Below are 22643 nucleotides of genomic sequence, written 5' to 3'. Positions count from 1 at the left end.
CTAAGACAATTCATGATGGAAAATGTTATTCACCTTCAAAGAGAGAACTGATGAACTCTGAGTGAAATTCATAGAACTATTTTCTCACTTTATTTTTCTTGCTTATTTTTTACAACATGACTGAAATGGCAATACATTTTGAATGATGTCATATGCATAATTGGTTTCATATTGCTTGTCTTTTCACTGGATAAGGGTGGGTGGAAGAGAGAGAAAGACTTTAGAACTCAAAAATTTTTAAAAAGAATATGAAAAATAAATAAATAATACTTATATATAAAAAAAGAGAAAAAAAGAAAACTGCTTGTTTATATCCTTTGGCATTTAATCTAATGGGGAATTACTTTTAGTCTTACAAATTTGAATCAATTCCTATAAAATTTGAAAATCAGATTTTTATTAGAAAGTTATTCAAATATTTTCCTCAGTTACCTGTTTCCCTTCTAATTATTTTTACTACATTAAATTTGTTTGAACAAGGACTTTTACATTATATATCATCAGTGTTATCTCGTGTGATTCTATTTCTTGTTTAGTTATGAACTTTTCTCCCTTCTATAGATTATAATTTCTTTTTTTAATTTAAATATTTTATTTGTTTTTCCAACTAATGATAATTTTTACCAATCATTTTTATTCAAGGTTTTGAGTTTTCCATTATCCTCCCTCCTTCCCTTCCCTCCCCCTCTTCCACTGACAGAATATCTAATATAGGCTATAGATCATAATTTCTTCCTGATATAATTCCATTCAATCTTTATTTGATTCATATGAAAGTGAGGTTCATGGGATGCCTATTCCCCTTAAACCTTCAATCATGGCTATATCCTCTTTATCTTAAGCACCTCTATCATGCAATAGTAATTTTTTTTTGTCCTACTTCCTTTCTTCTCTAATGTAATTCCCTGTTCCTTTAGTTTTTCTTCTTCTAAGATCATTAAAATAGAGCAAAACTACCCCCAACTTATATCATTTTAATTTTTCTCTATAGAAGATATTAAATTTCTAAGGAAATACTTTTTTGTATCCCTAGTAAGATATAAGCAACTTATCTCCAAATGGTCCTTTACACACACACACACACACACACACACAAACACACACACCCCTTTCTATTTTTATTTTGGTACTTGAATTTCCACTTAAAAATATCTATTCAGTTCTGGGATACATCAGGAATGCTTGGAAATCTTTTATTTCATTAAAGATCTATTTTTCCCTTTAAGATTATACAGGGTGCCCCAAAAGTCTTAGTGCAGTTTTAAGTTTTTATTAGCTATTTAAAAGTTTTAAAACTTCACTAAGTCTTTTGGGACACCTTGTAATTTGTTTTGCCAGATTGGCTAATTTTGATTTAAACTTTTATGTCTTGTTCTTTGGAATATCATATTTCAAACCTTTCTCTTCCTTAGAGAGGCAGAAGCTAAATCTTCTGTAATACTTATTGTATCTTCTTGGTATTTAAACTTTTTTTGGCTGCTTGGAGAAAATTTTCTTTGATCTAGAAGCTCCGGATTTTGTTCCTGAGAGTTTTCATTTGGGGTTTCCTTCCAGTGGTCTCCACTGGATCTCTTTTCACTTTGTCATCTAGTTCTAAGAATTCTGGACAATTTTTAATTTACAACTCCCAGAAATATTATATACAGACTTTTTTTCTGGTCCCTCAAAACAAAAGTATTTCATCATGGCAATCAGAGGCTACCTTGGTTTGCTCATGGTGGGGGGGGTGGTCCTTTACTTGGGTCAAATTCTGCAACTGAGAGACAGGGCCTACTTGATCTGAAGTTTTGTGGGACTGACTCTGTAGCTCTGCTTCAGGTTATCTCTTGTCCCCTAATCCCAGAACCTTTCCCAATGTTGACTCCCTCTAGGATGGCCCCTGTAGGACTCCCATGCTGGGCTCCTACTGCAGGCTTCAGTGACTGCTCAGACTGGATTTTACCTATTGTTTTTCTTTTGAAGCCTGAGCACTGGTACCCCAGAGTATCCTGCCCAGAAGATGTGGGGGGTTGCTCACTCTGCTAGGCTAGACCCAGATTGTTTCCAAAAGTACTGAACAAACTGTCTGTTCTGCCCTGAAGTTGCTAGGCTAGATCTGGGAAAGGCTCTTATTGGACTGGATAAGCTCTGTCCCAGGCTCTGTTTCCAGGAATGATAAATGTCCCAGGCTGCTCTATAACACTCAGTCTTGGTCAAAGCAATAAGCCATGGGTTTAGGAATGGATCGTGGACAGGAACTACAAAGTTAGAGAAGAGCAAAATGTCCCATTATCCAAAAAAGTGAATAGAACAGAAACTATAATTGATAGAGCAGTAAGATTTGGGAGAGAAAAGAAAGAACAGATCATTAAAGAGAAGTTTGGTGAAGGGAAATGGGAGTCACACAAGGCCAACATGGCTACAACAGGAATAAACTATGGAAGACTATAACCATATCTCATTTTTTGACAGCATTACTCAATGAGCAGAGGAAGAGAATCCTCTGACTATTCACTTCTATGCTAAGCAAGTTTTTGACAAAGTATTTGCAGCTAATTTTTTTTGAGTTTCTCAAAAAGGTCTTGGACATAGAATAAGGGGGGATGGAAGCAGAGGAAATGTCAAAGCCTCTTTGAAGAACTCTAAAAAAATTTGCTTCATTTGTGATAAATTTCTTATAGAAAAGATGGAGATTAAAATCTGATGGATTCAAAACTGATTGATAGCCAGAGGAGTTGTGTGTGTCATGGTTACATATCAGGAGGTATCCATTGAAGATATCCAGGTATCTGTGCTGGACGGTACCATTTTAAGCTTTATTTTTCCCCCTTTCATGTTTTTATACAGTATATATTTATGAAATAAAAAAACATTCCCATAACAATACAATGAAAAAGTTGCTTGGGCAAGAAATTGCAAATCTACTACTATTTGTTTCAAATATACAACAAAATTATCATGTAAATTTCTTTTTTGTTCTTTTATTCTACCCTTCCCCATCCCATTATAGAGATGGCTACCAATAGATACAAATTGGTACACATACACATATTTATATGCACATATATATATATATATACATACATACATGTGTAAAATTATTCTATCCATACTTTCACTTATCAGTTCTTTCTCTGGATTTAGCATTTTTCCTTCTTAAATTTTTATGGTTAATTTGGGTATTTATGATAGTCAAAATAATTTATTTAGTTATTCTTAAAACAATATTATTGTTATTATTGTATACAATGTCCTCTTAGTACTACTCATTTTGTGCTTCATTATTTCATGCAGTCTTTCCATGTTTTTTTTAAAATCATTGAACTCATCATTTCTTATTGCACAAGAATATTCCATCACAATCACATTCCATGACCTGTTCAGTTATTTCTCAATAACTCCTGCATTTCCACTTCTTTGCTATCACAAAGAGAGCTGCTATAAATATTTTAGAACATAAAGATTCTTTTCCTTTTTCCATAATCTTTGGAAATAAACCTAGCAGTGATATTTATGGGGTCAAAAAGTATATAATAACTGCTTGGGAATAATTCCATCTTATTTTCCAAAATGGTTAAATCAATACATAATTCCACCAACAATGAATTAGGATCCCAATTTTACCATATCCCCTCCAACATTTGTTGCTTTCCGCTTCAATTATTTTAGGTAATCTGGTTGCTGTAAAACTCTATACAAAGATGAGAAAGATAACAAACCAGACAATCTAAAAAGATCATGGCTATGTTTAGAGCATTGCTCTTAATCTAATATGATAAAATTTAATAAGGATAAATATAATATCTTCCATATTGAAAAAATCAATTTCACAATTATAGGATGGTCAGGAGAGGAAGGGATATTAGTATAATTGAACAGTAATTTGTTGGAAATAAATCTAATGAGGACAGCAAGTTCAATTTGAGTCAGCAGTTTGATGTGATAGCCAAAAATAGTTAATGTAATTCTAGGTTCTGTTGAAAGGCATAGTTTCCAGGAATAGGGAGATGGTAGTCCTACTCTATTTTGCCCCATCAGAACTCATCTGGATTGTGATGTTTGGTTCTGGATGTTACAATTTCAGAAGGGCATTGATAAGCAGGAGAATGTCCAAAGGAATCCAAACAGGATAGTAAAGTTCCTTGACCTCATGTAATATGAGGATCACTTGGTGGAATGGAATGGGAGGGTGCTTAGCTTGAACAAGAGCTTAAAATATAATACCCTTTCTCCATCTCTTTTTTCTTCCTTCCATCCTTTTTTTCCCCTCATTAGTAAATCCTGGCTTCAAATCTTTTGAGACCAATTAGTTATATCAACCTCTGTAAATCATTTAACTTCTCTGTTTCTTAGTTTCTACTAAGCCAAAGGGTGACAGTCTTCTTTGGTGAAGGGAATTCTGGCCTAAGAGGAAAAAATTATCCTTTGAATATGTATCAAGCACATGTGCTAGCTGCTGTGAAGGAAGCAAAGACCAATTATCATTCTTCCTAAACCCACCTCCTTCATCCCACATTATCCAATCAAGTTGTTGAGTCTGGTAGATTCTGTCTCTACAATATATTTTTTATTTGTCCCCTTCTCTCTTTAAATGGACATCATCCTAATATAGACCTCATCACATTTTTCCTGGATTATTTCAATTTTATTCCAATTGGTCTTTCTTCACCACATAGCTACCAAATTGACAATCCAAAAATGCTCTCCATTTCTCAAGAAGCCTGAAAGGTTCCCTAGGATAATGATACAGACTCCTGTGTTTGGAGTCACAGACTGGCTCGTAATAATTTTGGGGTTTGTGATACATTTTTATCCTTATGTACCCTACAAGCTAACCAAACTAGACTACAGGCTTTTCCTTTTTCTCCTATCATATAGGCTAGCCCCCCATGTCTAGAATGGTTTCCCTCTTCTCTACTTTCTAGAATTTCTAGCTTACTGTAAAATTTAGCTCAATTGTCAATTACCCCAAGAAGCTTTCCCAATTTTTCTAACAGTTGTTATGTCCTCTGAAATTACTTTGTACCTACTTCATTTATATTTTATATTTATATATCTATATCCATTCATAGATAATCCATATAAAGTAACCTCCTTGAGGTCAGCAACTACTTCATTTTTGTACTTGAAGCCCCAGATTATTGCATAGTCCCTGGCAGGAGATATTTAATAAATGTTTTTGAATGACTGAATTAATAAAGAAGACTCAGTTTCTGCCCACAGAGAGCTTACAGTCTAGGAGGGGTGGTAGAATAAGACATGTTCATGAAGAACTTGGTTGCAAAGTTTTATGTGATAAAGTACCATAAGAGAAATACATATTGTAGTTTTGATGCTGTTTTGTTAAAGCCCTCTCTCATAGACCCAGACATATGGTAAAAATACGAATTCATTCCTATATGTCACCCTGGAAGATAAATAAGAAAACTTAAGAATGTCAGACAGTTCCTTGACTTACAGAATTTGCAACTAAAACATAGAAATAACAACAGACAAAACAAAACAAAACCCACTTCATAATTCTTTTAGTTTTGTTCCATAATCTGCATGATAAAAGCTGTTTCATATCTTCATGCAATCAAATACTAGCTTGTTACATGTTATAGAACTGTTTGAATTGAATTCAGCAAGAAACCACAAACATTTGCAAGATGGGAATTCTGCTTTTTCAAAAAGCTTTAAAAGGAGGTTAGTTTAACTCAAGCATACTTATGAATAAGAGAAGGGAGTGGTTATTTGTATGTATTCGCTCTATTGATTTTTTCCCCTCAATCAATCTCTAGAGTCTAGAAAAATAAAGACGTAAAGACATTCAATTTATTGGGCATCATCAAGAAATGAATAATACAGCCAAGTTCTCATTTTGTTCCATCCAACTGAACTTCTGAGAAATGGAAACTGGAAGGTGTCCTGAGACATGGTGGTGGTTGAGTTGTACACGAAATAATGATCATATTTGAGAAATAAGTATTAACGATCTACAGGAAAAATAAAATGTAAAAATGAAAAATAAAAAAATAAAGCACAAAGACAGGAATTACTAGCATCTCAGAAGTAAGGTACCTAGCTTGCCCCTATTTGGGGATCATAGGATCATATTCTGGAGTAGGTAAGAAAAACTGGGAAACATATCTCTCTCATGACTTAATTAAACAGGAAATTAATTACTGTTAGCACTCCTTTTTTAAATTGGTAATATTCGTTGAAGGGTCAAACCATAGCAGTCATTTTCACCTTGGTATGAGTTATGTTACTTGGAAAACTAGCTTTCTTCCCTCTAAGATCTGTATAGAGATAGGAAAGGAAAGGAAGAGTATATTGGGGGCATGGGTAAAAGGAAAAATGCACTGGATAAAAATGCAAGGGGAAACTGGGCTCTTTTATAGATGGAGAGAATAGGAAGCCAAAAAGTAGGAAGATGGAAAGAAGATAAGAGGGCACCAAAGATAGAGATAACTTTATAATTTCCCTGAAAACTCTGTTCAAAGCAATTACCATATAGACTGCTGAAAATAATTGATCTGGCAAGCATTTCAAGAATTGCCCAATGTTTATTTAGTATGAGTGCTGGGGTATTTTCCCCTTGACTCTCCCTTTCCTATTTTAGGAACTAGGGAAAATAAAGGATGGGTAGGGCTGTTAACTGGGAGAGAATGAAGGAGAAAAAAGACTTATGGTATAAAAGCAATGGCAACACAGGGAGAAGAGAATCCTTTAAGACTATACATTCATGATTCACTGGGAAGGGGTCACTACAGAGTTAGAAGGATTCCAAGACTCAACTAGGCCTGGTCAGTCAAAGATGGTTCTTTGGGTACAAGGAGAACTTTGAATTGTGCATTTGGGAGGGGAGGGAAAAAGGGAGTGAGAGAGAGGGGAGGGGTTTTGGTAGCTGGAAAGACAGGGAGGAGGGAGGGAGGGAGAAACAAGAAGGGAGAGAAATGAGAGAAGAAAGGAAAGGAGAAATGTTAGAAATATAGGAAACTCTGCTGAAGGAACCCTCATACACATATTCTAAGTGATTCTGGGAATTTACATTCCTATTTAGGATGAATGCTCATTCATGTATTTGATTTTCCTCCTTTTATTAAAAACATTTTGTAACAACATTATATTTGTACTTATTATATAGATAGATATAGATAGATAGATAGATAGATAGATAGATAGATAGATATCTCAGAGAGTTGGTCATGATATACTAGAAGTTCCATATATGCATTTTCCTTGGGTTTCCTTGGAAGAACTTAAGCAAGACACCAAAGTGTACCTAGGCCTTTTTAGTCACAGAGTCTAAAATTCGAGCAAATCACATTAGAAAAGCATCAGTGTCTTAAGGAAAATTCTAGTAAGTTAAGGCTGTTGCTTTGCAGAGTAAAGTTTGTCTGATTCATAAGACCAGGAAAATTGTTATTGCTTTACCTGTATGATTGACTTGTTACTAATTTGTTATAAAGTGGAAACAGCTAAATTTACTTACAAGAAAATCTATTGCTTGAAATAGTTATGTTTTGTTTATACCAGAAACTCAAATTACATGAATGTGTTAAACTAAATATTTCTATGTGGGTGTGGCTGCTGTGCACACTACAGCTTCTTGGAACCAGAGGTGAGAGTTTCAACAGACAGGCTAAACCAGGTAATCACAGGCCTCAATCCCCATCAGTGAGTTAGGGGGCTGTCTAACCCAAGCCGGGGAAGACTTCCCCAGGAATAGGTGGATGAGAACAATTTGTTTCACTGGCTTTGAGGGTGGCGTGCTTAGAGTTTAGTCAGATATCAGACGCTAGTCATCCTGACTTTTGGTTTACCGTGGGACCATGAAACAAAGAGTGAGGATGAAGACTGTTCAACTCTGCCTCACTTAATTCCAATTCACATTTGTGTCAATATCACTGGTGACATCACTGATCTTCTTTAAAAACAAAGGATGAACAACAAATTAAATACCCAAAGATTTTACTTCTAAACTTGACATGCACAATCTCTATCTAAACATACCATATTAAGTGAGCAAGGATAAACACAATTTCACCTAAAATTTTAAAATGGGAAATCATAGGATTTAGGGTTAAAAGGGAACTTTGATATTATCCAGTGATGAAACTAAGTCATTCAAAGAGTCAGGAGGCTCTCTTAGAGAAATTATTCTCTAAAATATATGAATTAATTTGCATTAATATTTATAAAACACACAAAACATAGTATTCCTATGATATTTATGATATTAATATTCCTAAAAACATAGAAAGAGCACTTGGTAAGAGTCAAAATAAACTTATTAGTTATGTGATTATAAGCAGATTACTTCCTTTCCTTACCTGTAATATGGGTATGTTATCTTTGCTATCTTCCTTATAGTTATTGGGAGAATCACAAAGGAGAGTTCTTTATCAATTATAAAGTCATGATAAGTGCAACATGTGACTGTTATAAAGTTAAATGAGTTCTTTTTTAAAAAATTTAATTTTGTTGATGTCTTTTAAAAAATATGATCTTGATTTCCAGGTAAAGCTCTGTCTATACCCATCCAGTGAGTCATCCCTTGGAAATATTATGAAAAGAGGGAAAAAAGAGTTCAGCAAAACCAATGAACTCACGAATTTCTGCAATGTTGCATGGTAATAGCTATCTACCTCTACAAAGAAGGAAGAGAGGTGTATTTTCTCCATCTTCTCTTGTCCTTGCACCATCCAGTTCTCAGTTACTTCCTTTTCTTACCTGTAAGATGGGCTTTGGATTTGGGTTTTGAATGTGCTCCATAGTAATTATGGACTTACTTCTATTTCTCTCTCTAGAGACTGTGGTGGTTCAAGGCAGGGAGAGGAATTGCCTAGAGGAGAAGTGAAAATCTAACTTCCTTGGATTTTCTAGGCAGTGAGCACTATGGTAGTTAGTGTATTTGTATTAGGTTTAGAAAGAATGGAGTGATTTCAATAGGTAGTCAAGGGGTTAGTATACCATTCTTGACTTATGCTTTGGGGGTGAATTCTCCTACATATATATATTGTAGCTGTTTTTTAGAATATGAACTCTTAAAACTAGGGCTAGCTAGATATTCTATATGTATCTCTAGCATGTGACAGAGTTCTTGGCACATAATAAGTTCTTTATTAATTCTTTCTCATTCCAAGAAGTGAAATAGTCCTGAACTAGGATGGTTGTAATGGAGGGAATAGATAGGAGATATTGTGGGAGTAGAATTGATAGGAGTTCTCAGCAAATAATGAGATGTGATGGAGGGGAGAAGGGAAGACTCAAAGATGATTTTGAGGTTGAGAGCCTGAGAGGATAATGGAAGTTAGTGGGAAAGACAGATTTTGTGGAGGGGGAACAATAAATTTAGTTTAGGACATACAGAATTTGAAAGGTCATGTGTGTATTTTCCATTTGGCAATGCAAACAATGTTTTGATTGAGGATTTAGTGCTTGTCATGCTAAGGAAAGTCCTATGAAAGAATACACAGGGATGAGGGAGAGAGAGAGAGAGAGAGAGAGAGAGAGAGAGAGAGAGAGAGAGAGAGAGAGAGATGAAGAAGGAGGGAAAAGGGGTTCTCACCTAATGAGTGGCAGCTAGAACCTTTAGAGGAACTAGTGGAAGTTGGGAGTTATGAGGAATAAATATCCAAAAATATCCAAAAAGATTTGGGGCTTAAATAAACAATATACAAGAGGGTCAGAGCAAGGCTGCTTTGTTGAAATTATATTGATTCCTGAGACTAGAGCTATTGATTCTTTTACCTTCATCATCTCTTTTCCTGGTCTTTTCCAGGGGAATATGTCAGTCTTCCTGAAACTTAAGATTCCTATTTCTTAAGATTAGTTTACTCTTTCTGTTTATCTGTCTTTAAACATTGCATTGCTAGTCCATGTGTACAATTGCAGTGGAAGGGGAGAAATAAATAACAGAAAGCCCAGGAAGGAATAAATTGAAAGCTGCTGGACTGGAGTCTCAGAGTAGAAAATAAAATAGAAATATTGATTAATATCTATAGTTTTTTCAGAACATAAAGACATGTTAATCTCTCTCTTTCTCTGTGTCTCCCTCTATCTCTGTCTCTGTATCTTTACATTGCTTCTGTCTCTGTCTCTGTGTGTATTTTTCTGTTCTTTTTCTCTAACTGTGTGTATCTTTCTGTTTCTGTCTCTCTCTCTGTCTCTCGGTTTCTCTCTCTCTCTCTCTCTCTCTCTCTCTCTCTCTCTCTCTCTATCTATCTATCTCTCTCTCTCTCCCTGTGTGTATCTTTCTGTTTTTTTTCTGCCACTCTCTGTCTTTCTCTTTCCCTCTCTCTCTGTATCTTTCTGCTGTTTCTGTTTCTTTTTGTTTCTCTGCCTCTCTCCCTCTACTTCAAGACCATAAGATTCTTTGTAACAAAGAAAAAATAAGTTTAATAAAAATATATGCTATGGTAACCATATTTGATAAATGAATACACCATTCTACCCTACTTCCCCTCCCCCCAAACCTCCTGGCTCTCTGGTGAAGATTGTGCTTTATTTTCTTGTCTCTGGAACATTCTGGTTTTTCTTTTCTTCGGCATTTTCATTGTATAGTTCTTTCTTTTTTCTTATGAAATTCCACAAACTGCCCTGTATTCCCTTTGATGATATGAGTAATCTCTTAGTGAGGGGGTGGTGGGGTGGGAGGTCCCAGCAATTTGCTCTTGCTCTTTAGTGCATTGTAAACCTGAAGTCAGCTTTTCCAAGCATCATTGAAGATTTTGCTTTAGGGAGGGTGGATTCTCCTTCATTTGAAGAAGAGCTGGTTTTTCTTTCCTTTCTCCTCTCTGTAAAAAAAAAAATCCATCAACATCAGAAATTCACCAGCCTGGAAGGAAACTGTGTTGGGTTCTATCTAGTTCATTCTCTTGCCAGTCCTTGACCATATTTTTTTTTTGAATTCAAAACCCTCTAAAAGAGTATCATTATCCCTATTTTTATAGCAGGGGAAATTGAAACTTGGGAGAATTTAAGTAATTAGGTTGCAAAGCTATGAAGAAACTCCAGACTCTTCAACCAGTGCTCTAACCCACCTCCACCACACGCCATTGCTATTACTCATGTTTTTTAAAAGCCAACCCATTTGGCTGTCATGTGGCTGTTAATCAGTGAGGGTCTGTAAAACTGGTATCTGAATGAAAAACTTCCTTTTGTCTAAATGACTGTTGCTGAATACAATTTCACCAAGTACCCCAAACAAATAGCTTTTTAGGTTCAAAGAGCAACTTCATATTTTCTCTGATTATAGATTTATAGCTAAATATGCTCTATATAGCAATTCTGCTTTTAGCCAGCATCATGGATAATTGTTCCTTTGTTTCATGATATCAATCAGTCACATATATACTTTTGAAGAAATGACAAGTTCTATATCATTAAAGTGATCACCTGGTTAAAATGTCCTTGGAGAAAGAGAGAGAGATGGGAGCATTTCAGGGGGTCAGGAAATATACTCCTTTCTGTTCCTTATTTAATCACTAACTTAAAAAAAAGATTCAAGTTCACATATATTTGTGGAGTATCCACTATACACAAAACATTTTGTAGTTTATCTCAAATCTTGTGTCCTCTCAGAGCCTTTGTTTTATCCATATAGTAGAATAGCATGCCCTTTACCAATTTAATTCTACAAACGTAATGGATGTCAACTTTGTGCTCTGGAATCAAAATGACAAAAATGAAATGATCTCTACCTTCAGAGAGCTTATATTCTACTAACCTAAGAATTTTATTGAGAATTGTTTGCTTGCAGATCCATATTGCCATTGGCAGAGGTCCTCTCTTCACTGATACAAATTACAACCCTTCTACAATTTCCTATCCTATCTAGTTTTTGTCCATGTTTTCCCACAGACCTTCCAAAGAAGATCTAAACAACCTACCACAGACTTACTTCTCATTCTTTTAATATTTCTATGTACCACTCCAATTGTTTATCTACTGGCTGTCATTCTCACTACTCAACCAGCCTACCTCTTGTTCTGACCTAATTTCATGCTTTTATTTTAGTTTTATATTGTAGTCTCTTAACACTCCACAATTCAATAATGTAAGGCACTACACAAAAGATACAATATGTATTTCCATGTTTCATTTGGGCTACATATAGTTGTAATTCTTCTATAGTCATATGGAATTATCAGAAGAACACTGATATTCAGTAAATGGACTTTTACAGTGGTGGGCAGATTAGGAACACTGAAATTGCTATAGTTTCCCAAATTCGATCTAGATTGATATCTTCCTTTTGCTCAATTCTGGCTCATCATCCACCTAGAATCATTATCTAATGCAGATAGTTATTTTTATTTGACAGGATGTTCATCCAGCTGCTTGGCATAATCTGTTTTCATTCACTTTGTTTTTTTAGTATGGATAATTATACTAAAATTTATTCATATTACTGTAGATTTCTATGAACATTTTTTTGTCATGGATTGGACTGAATGCAAACAATTTGCTGTCTTCTGCAAAAGAGCATTTGTAAAACCTTTCTATCAATTGGAAATCGATTTAGACTGTATCTCATGGCACTTGAGGACATATTTATATGTATACACCACACGCATGCATAGGTATAAAAGTATACATGCACATTCATGTATATACATCCAAGTATTCAATTCAAAAATTCAACCTACTTTTTTTTTACTTGATGTCAATTTATTGATATATTTAACAATTTACTTCCTTGATGTCAACACTCAACAGGCAGTTAAAATTATTTTTGTAGTAGACTTTTTCAGGGAGTCTTATACACACATACACACACACTCCTTTAGTCCCAGAAAAATCTACAAAGCTATGTTTTGCTTTATTAGGACAAATACTTTTTTTGAACTTAGTAAATAAGCAAAGTGAAGTCATATATTACTGTAAATAACTTAGTCACATAAGATATAATCTTCTGAAGAAAATTACATCCCCAAACCTAGCTAGTCTCATCTCTTATTTCCTTCATACTCTTGACATACACATAGGGCACTTCAAAAAGAAACAACTCAGAAATGAATAATCAACAATTATAAGATCATAGGTGCTGGTATCTTCTCATTGCATTTTTAAAAAACTTATTTATTTAAGGCAATGGGGTTAAGAGTGACTTGCCCAAGGTCACACAGCCAGGCAATTACTAAGTATCTGAGGTCACATTTGAACTCAGGTCTTCCTGACTCCAGGGCGAGTGCTCTATTCACTGTGCCACCTAGCTGCCCCCTTCTCATTGGAGTTTAAATAACTCTATCATCTGTGACATTTTCTGTTCTTTTGTGATTTTTTCCTGCTTTGAAATATCTTGAAAGTTAATACCTGAGTGCCTTTAAAATTATGTCACCTCTAGCACAGATGGCATCTATAAATACTTGGCTAAGCCCTGTCACTCTTCACAGCTTCATCTTTTTAATCACCATTACCATTTTCTTCCCATAGTTCATCAGTTACAGAAGTGGGAGAGGTCAAATGGAATGACTCTATTATTGCTACAGATGAGAATAGATCACTATGATGATGATGGGGGATGTATTTCATTTCATGCCTGTTGTCTTCCCAGTTTCATCAAATGTTCTTGCGATGATGAATTTAGCCATATTTCATGCCAAACAGGTTCTTTTCCTCCCCCCTCTTTAATTGCTTTTCAAAATCTTGGCAAGAAATACTACTCTCAACCTTCCATTCTCCTCTGCAGTGTTTTGTAAACAATCTGGTACTCTAAACCTGGGCTGTCCTTAGGTGCCAAGTCTCACCACTTGGTGTGGAGAGATTTTGTTGGCTAAGGCAGTTTCTGGGGTCTTTCAATCTCTACATTTTAGTTACACTCTTAGTTATTAATTAAACTTTCCAGGAAATGAGAGTGAAATATCCATTTTTATCTACCTCCCTTTTCCCCAGAGTTGATAATTTATTTAAAGGTCTACTTGGACCTATTTTAAATACATTTAGTATCTTCTTATCTATATATTTTTGAGGCAATCAGGGTTAAATAACTTTCCTAGAGTCACATAGCTATTAAGTGTCAAATGTCTGAGTTTGAATTTGAACTCAGGTCCTCCTTGCTGCAGGACCAGTGCTCTAGTCATCATGTCACTTAACTGCACCTGCTTATATGTACTTTTATAATACATTTTTTATAAATATATATTTTATAAATATATAACAAAAATAAAATATTCCTTTTATAAATACTTTTAATTTTCTGAGGATGCCCTTTGAAAGTCTTTTGAATACATCTTTCATCTCTCTTTCTTTTTTCATGATTTTTTCTCTTTATCCCTTACCTGTCTTGCTCTTCCTATAAATCTTCTCTTTCATGACTATGGTTTAACATTTTCCCAATAGCTTCCATCTGCTGTTATAAACTGTTATAAACTAGAATAGCATTCCACATTTACCTTATCTGGTCAGTTCATGAGATGTGTTCAGTTTATATATTGCCCATGAAGCAAAGGATAAGAGAATAGCAAGCCTAATTAACTTTATTTTTAAAACTGATGTTTTATTTTATTTTTCTATTTACAAACAGTATGAAAATTTTTCAATATTCATCTACATACATATGCACATTTTAAGTCACATAATTTCCTTCCACCCTTCCTTCCTACTCCCCCTTCCCCTCAGTGGCATACAGTCTGGTCAATATTGTACATACACGTTTGTGTTTAACATGTTTACAGATTAGTCATTTTCTGTATGAGGAATTTGGATTAAGGGAGAAGAAAGGCAATCATGAGATAGGAAAGAAAAACATAAGTGAAATTTTTAAAAAGTGAATATAGTGTTCATTCAGATTCTGTGGGTTTTTTTTGTGGTTTTGTTTTTCTTCTTCTGGATGTGGATGGCATCATTCATACCAGGTCTCCCAGAGTTGTCTGAGCTCTCTGGACTGCTGAGAGGAGCTGCATCTATCAAATTTGCTCAACTCACAACGTTGTTGTTAATGTGTGCAATGTTCTCTTGGCTCTGCTCCCTTCACTTAGAATCAGTTAATGTAATTCATTCCATGCTTCTCTAGAGTCCGACCATTCATGGTTCCTTTTTTTTTTTTTTTTTTTTAGGTTTTTGCAAGGCAAATGGGGTTAAGTGGCTTGCCCAAGGCCACACAGCTACGTAATTATTAAGTGTTTGAGACCGGATTTGAACCCAGGTACTCCTGACTTCAGGGCCAGTGCTTTATCCACTACACCACCTAGCCATCCCTCATTCATGGTTTCTTATAGAACAATAGTATTCCATAACATTCACATAGCATAACTTGTTTAACCATTCCCCAATTGATAAGCATCCACTCAATTTCCAATTCTTTGCCACCACAAAGAGTGCTGCTATGAATATTTTGGAACATGTGGGACTTCAGCCATTTTTTATGATTTCTTCTGGATATAGATCTAGAATTGGAATTGCTAGGTCAAAGAGTATGATCGGTTTTGTTGCTCTTTGGGAATAGTTCCATATTGCTCTACGGAATGATTGAATCAGTTCAAAACTCCACCAGCAATGTATTAATGTCCCAATCATCCCATTACCTCTCCAACATTGATTGCTTTCCCTATTTGTCATCTTAGCCAGTCTGATAGGTGTGAGGTGGTACCTTGCAGTTATCTATTCAATAATGATTTGGAGCATTTTTTCATATGATTATATATATTATATATATAGCTTTGTTTTCTTTGTTTGAAAACTGTCTGTTGATGTCCTTTGACTATTTATCAATTGAGGAATGACTTGTAACCTTATAAATTTGAGGCAATTCTCTATATATTTTAGATACCCTAAATGTGGAAATTTTGGCAGCATTGGTTTTATTAGTGCAATTTTTTTTAATTTAAGATAGTCAAAAACATTCTTTTAAAAACTTGTAATGTACTCTATTCCTTGCTTATTTGTAAACTTCTCCCCTTTCCATAGAGCTGATAGAGTATATCTTGATCTATTAATTGGTCTATGGTATCACCCTTTATGTCTAAATCCTATACCCTTTCCACCAAATCCGGGTACAGGGTGTGAGATGTGAATCTATGCCTGGTTTTTGCCATACTGTTTTCCAGGTTTTACAACAATTTTTTTTTAACAATTACTGAGTTCTTATCCCAGAAGCTAATGTCTGGATTTGTTAAACAGTAGATTACTGCAGTCATTTACTTCTGTTTCTTTTGAACCTATCTTAATCCCACTGATTCATCAACCTTTTTCTTAACCAGTACCAGGCACTGATGATTGACACATTATAGTATAGTTTTAGATCTTGTAGAGCTAGGCCACCTTCCTTTACAATTTTTTAATCAGTTCCTTGATATTCTTGACATTTTGTTACTATTTTTTCTAGCTTAGTAAAATAGTTATTTGGTAGTTTGATTGGTATGGCACTGAATAAGTAATTCAATTTGAGTAGAATTATCATTTTTATTATATTAGCTCGACATAACCATGAGTAATTGACATTTTTCCAATTGTTTAGATCTGGCTTTGAGTGAGAAGTGCTTTGTAACTGTGTTCATAAATTTTCTGGCTTTGTCTTGAGAGGTAGATTCCCAAGTATTTAATGTTGTCTGCAGTTACTTTATATGTATATACTTCTTATTTCTTGTTCTTGGGCTTTCTTGTTCATATATATAGAAATATTGATGATTTATATGGGTTTATTTTATATCCCGCTACTTTGCTGAATGTTAATTGTTTCATGGAGTTTTTTAGATGATTTTCTGGGACTGTCTATATATCCCATCATATAATCTGCAAAGAGTGAAAGTTTTGCTTCCTCATTGCCAATTCTGATTCCTTCAATTTCTTTTTCTTCTCTTATTGCTAAAGCTAACACTTCTAGTACTACATTGAACATGGTGATAATGGGCATTCTTGATTCACTCCTGATCTTATTGGAAATGCTCCTAGTTTATTCCCATTATTTGTTGATGGTTTTAGACAGATACTGCTCATTATTTAAAGGAAAACTCCATTTATTCCTATACTACTAATGGGATTAAGTGGCTTGCCCAAGGCCACACAGCTAGGTAATTATTAAGTGTGTGAGGCCAGATTTGAACTCAGGGACTCCTGACTCCAGGGCTGGTGCTCTATCCACTGTGCCACCTAGCTGTCCCCTGCTAGTGTATTTTTAATAGGAATAGATGTTGCATTTTGTCAAAGGCTTTTTCAGCATCTATTCTTCATTCACTTTAACATAACACATTCCTACAAAGCAAAACCTATAAATAAGTTTCTCTGATTCAAATTCCGTTTTTTTGTTTTAGTGTCAATCCTTACTTTTCTTTTCTTTTTCTTTCTTTTCTTTATTTATTTAAGGCAATAGGGTTAAGTGACTTGCCCATGGTCACACAACCAGGCAATTATTAAATGTTTGGGGCCATATTTGAACTCAGGTCCTCCTGACTCCAGGGTAAGTGCTCCATCTACTGTGCCACCTAGCTGCCCCTAGTCCTTACTTTTCAAATGCCAATAGAGAATAAAAATATTAGTTTGTCAATAGTAAGCAACTTTTCTCCCCAAGTGATTGTTGTTTAGTCATATCTGACTTTTCATGACCCTATTTGGGATATTCTTGGAAAAGGTATTGGAGAAATTTTCCATTTCCTTCTGCAAATCATTTTTAGATGAGGAAACTGAGGCAACCAGGGCTAAATGATTTAGGGTCACATAACTAGTAAATATCTAAGGCTAGATTTGAACCCAGGAAGGCCTGGCACTTTATCCATTCCATCACCTAGTTGCCCTTTAATCCTTCCTCAGGGGATTACAAGCATTTATTGGGATGCTAGCCTATCTCTTTTTACTTCCAACTAAATTCTTTGTAAATAGTTCTGTGGTCATAAATCATTCCAACTGCATGAGGTCTGGCATAATCAGAACTATATCTCATCATTTGAACACAATTCTTAATCCTTATAACAGTGTACTGTATCTATGAGTCCTAAGTTATGTCTGTCTTAGAAAAACTAAAAGTTGGTGTTTCAGCATGCATATATATAATAATTACTCAGTTCCTATTTAAGTTTGAGAGATTTTTGAACATGCCAAAAGACTAATTATGTTTATTTTTAGGAGTTATGAGATATGAATGGAATCCCAAGATTTCCCATAAGCATTTCCAACAAACTTGGGAGTGAGAACCATTTCATGATAGTTAGAAGGGGGTCTTTCACAGCAGATCTTTAGGCAGTTGTCATACCACTTCCTCCTTTGAGTACGTTATTTATCCCCTAAAATAAGATTTGAATAGAACATAATTTACAGGAAAAAGAAACAGTCACATCAATTTAATTTGAGATTCTCTTTATTTTGAGTAGGATACATCTGACAAAGCCAAGGGAGGGTGCATGTTGTAGGAGGTGAACACATTTTACAGAGTCTGAATAATATTTTCTTAGTTCTTTAAAAAATTAAGTGGTTGAGATAAGTGGACTCCATATTTTTTCTAGTGAAGTAAAGTTATATAATAATAAAAATAATTCTGCTGATGTTGTCTGGTGCCTTTTCATTGAAGTGAAAGGACTCAGAACCCTCACTTTCTTTGTCAATAAAAATTTTTTTTTCACAAGAAAAAGAAGAGCTACAAATGGATTATTGAACGTAGGTTAAAGCTTTCAAAGGAACAGGTGTTCAATAGAGAAATCCATTTGCTTTGGGCTGAAAAAACCCCAACATTCCTGGGGGTACTACAGATCTTTATTGGGGAAGATATTCACTAGCCAATCAGGAACAGAAGAAATTCACTTGGTTTTAAAATGATCTGGTCTCCACTTGAGAGTATTTGATAACATCCGAACCATAAAGATGGTGCTCTTTCTCCTCATGTCAGGTGTGTTTGTTTCTTACACATTTGCCATCTGTCTAAGCCACTGTTTTCAGAGTGAAATTAATATTCAAAGGATGCACCAGAGTGATAGGTCTGTTAAGGAAAGTCCTCTCAACTGCTTAAGTGAAGTATCCCACCAAAAAGGAACTCTGGTCCAATTCACCATCCCATGTATGGTCTCTGACTTGGTATGATTTATAGGATTTTTCTTTGGGGTGAACATTTTGGTCATTAAAATCATTAGGAAGAAAGGAAACAAGACAATGAGTATTTATAAAGCCATTTTTATATATGCAAAGTGCTTTACAAATATCTCAGCAGCTGCTTAGAGCAACCCTGGAATGTAGTGCTAATGATTATTCACATTTTACAGTTGAGGAAACTAGGACTGTTAAGTGACTAATTCAAAGTCACCCAAATAGTAAATAACTGGCATTGGATTTGATCTCAGGTCTTCCTGATTCCAGGTCTAATGTTCTATCCACTTGTGTCACCTAGCTGCTCATTCTCTCTGTCTCTCTGTCTCTCTGTGTCTCTGTCTCTCTCTCTCTCTCTCTGTGTCTCTATCTCTCTCTGCCTCTCTCTCTGTCTCTCTGTCTCTCTCTGTCTCAGTCTCTCTCTCTCTCTCTCTCTCTCTCTCTCTCTCTCTCTCTCTCTCTCTCTCTCTCTATCTCTCTATCTCTTGTTTTTTGCAAGGCAATGGGATTAAGTGACTTGCCGAGGTCATACAGCTAGATAATTATTAAATGTCTGAGGCTGGATTTGAGCTGAGGTCCTCCTGACTCCAGGGCCCATGTTCTATCAACTGTACTACCTAGTTGCCCTACTAGTTGCCCATTATCACAGAAACTTTGACTCCAAGTTTAGAACTTGACCCCCTTTCCCCCCATGATATATTCATTTATTAAATGCCACTATACACAAGTCTGTGCTAGATAATATTTCAGTTGAAAAATAAAAAAAAATACATGGGCCTTAAGGATTCAAGGAGTTTGGGATCTTGAGCATCAATGATAGGAAAAATCATGAGACTTGGAGGAAGGAGACCTTAGTTTCACTCTCAGATCTAACACCTAGAGCTGTATATGGACAAGTCTTCTGATCCCATAAGAGTCTGATAAGGGAAATTATTTGTAACTAGAAAAATAAGATTTTTTTAGTTTAGCTCTAATTCATATGTGTCCTTGACTTTGCTGCTGCTGCTGCTGCTGGGTTTTTCTAACACTAGACTCTGTCCCCTCCCTGTCATTAGGGCCAACTTATTCCTCAGTTAACCAGTCATCTGATGATTTCATAGCTTTTGGTTTCAATTTCTATTATATATATGTGTATATACATATATGTATTTGTTTTGGTTGTGTTTGACTCATTGTAATCCAATTCAGGGTCTTCTTAGCAAAGATATTGAAGAATTTTTCCATTTCCTTCTCCAGCTCATTTTACAGAGCAGGAAACTGAGGCAAACAGGATTAAATGACTTGCCCAGGGTCAAAAGCTGTGTCACAAACTACATTTGAGCTCAGGAAGATGAGTCCTCCTGAGGTCCAGGCTTGGCACTCTCCCCATTGCCACCTAGCTAAGCTACCCACACATTTATGTAGGTATGTATATATGTAGTTAGATGGTATTGTGTTTAATGAATTGGGATTCAGGAAGATCTGAGTTTGAATTTCCTCTTAGACACTAAGTGTTTGACCCTGAGTCAGTTACTTAACTTCTTATGGCCTTGGTTTTTTCACCTGTAAAATGAATATAAAAATTGCAACTACTTCACAAACTGCTGTGAAAATAAAATGAGCTAGTACATATGTAAGGCTTTCATTATAATACTTATATAATGCTAGCTTATGCATATATGGATATACACACATACATATATGTCATGTATGTCTGTTTTTCTCATGCCCATTTTCTCATGCCCTTTTTGATTTAGCTCTTTCCAAACATTTTTATTTTTAGGGGTTTTTTGCAAGGCAAATGGGGTTAAGTGGCTTGCCCAAGGCCACACAACCAGGTAATTATTAAGTGTCTGAGGCCAGATTTGAACTCACTTACTCCTGACTCTAGGGCTGGTGCTCCAAACTACCTAGCAATGAACTACCTAGCCACCCTCTGTGCCACCTAGCTGCCCCAGACATTTCTAAACGTAATAATTCACTGAGGAGCTAAGTTGTCATCAGTTCAAAAGCGGGGAATGATCTCACTTCATGATTTTCAGAAGTCGAATCCATTAACCAGAGACTATATGTTCTGCAATTCAACAAGCTCAGGAGACCCTCACATTTGCTTTTTTTCTATTTCCTGCCTGAATGTTCCTTTTTTAGGAAGAGAAATAATAGTTTTCTTTACTAATGAGAGAGAAAAACACTGATGTATATATTTCTCAACTGTGATTAATTATCTGGTGTATATACTTTGACCCAACAATATCACTATTAGATCTTTATCTCAGAGACCTCAAGAAAGGGCAAAAGCCCCACATGGACAACATTATTTATAGCAACTCTTTTTGAAGTGGCAAAAAATTGGAATTTTAAGGAATGCCCATTAATTGGGGTATAACTGAAATAATTGTGGTATATGAATGTACTGGAGTACTATTATCCCATAAGAAATCATGAGTCGGGACTTCAGAAAAGCCCAGAAAGACTGGCATGAACTGATGCTGAGGGAAGTGAGCAGATCCAGAAGAACATGGACAGTACCACTATATGATGATCAGCATGATGGACTTGCTTATCTCAGCAGTACAATAACCAAAGAAAATTCAAAAGGACTTGCAATGGAAAACATCATCCATATCCAAAGAAGGAACTTAGTATTTTCAATTTTTAAAATTTCTTTTATGTTTTATCCTTTTTTCCCTTTCATGCTCTTATTTTCCCTTTTTTTCTGATTTTTCTTTCATACATAAATATGATTGATATGGAAATATGCTTAACATAATTATACATATATAACTTATATTAGATTGCTATTTGTCACAGGGATGGGAAAGGGAGGGAGAAAAATATGAAATTCAAAACCTTACCAAAAAAGTTAGGCAAAAACTATGTAACTGAAAAAATAAATATTTTAAAGTGATTAGTTACAACCAGGTTGTATTTTACAGTGGGAATATTGAAAACTCATTGCTATTTATACAATTATTGAAACCATCTTAAATCCTATGCCATAATAAGCTCCATATGAACTAAATGTAAGAGATCACATCATAAAAAAGGGGAATGGAAGGAGGAATTAAGGGAAATTATTCAATTCTGACTAGGAAGAGATTTATATGCTAAAAAAGAATAGAAGTAAACCAATTTTGATGGTCAATTTTGAGTTTATAAACTTGAAAGTTTTTGTATAATCAGTATGATTGAATTAGAAAACTTGGGAAGATCTTCAATAGGTTGCATCTCTGATTAAGATATGATATTTAAAATGTATAAAGATTTATATAAACATGTAAAAGCAAAATCCATTCCCTAATTGTCAAAGGATATATGTACAGGTAATTTTCAAAAGAATGTTGGCTATCAAAGACTGTATTAAAGAATGTTCCAAATGAATACCAATTCAGATTTAAATAATTTCATAGTTTTTTCTCACATGTGTCTTTGGATCATGAATTTACAGCTGCAGGCATGCTTGGGGACCTTTCATTTTGCAGATAAGGACACTGAGGCCTAGAGAGGTTAAGTCATTTTTTGGTTGTTCAGTTGTTTTTTCAGTCCTGTCTGACTTCTTGATTCCATTTGGTATTTTCTTGGCAAAGCTATGGAGTGATTTGCTATTTTCTTCTACAGCTCATTTTACAGTTGAGGAAACTGAGGCAAGGTTAAGTGACTTACCCATGGTCACACAGCCAGGG

Source organism: Macrotis lagotis, chromosome 4, assembly GCF_037893015.1.
Source record: "Macrotis lagotis isolate mMagLag1 chromosome 4, bilby.v1.9.chrom.fasta, whole genome shotgun sequence".
Lineage (NCBI taxonomy): Eukaryota > Metazoa > Chordata > Mammalia > Peramelemorphia > Peramelidae > Macrotis > Macrotis lagotis.
This window is presented reverse-complemented; position numbering follows the sequence as displayed.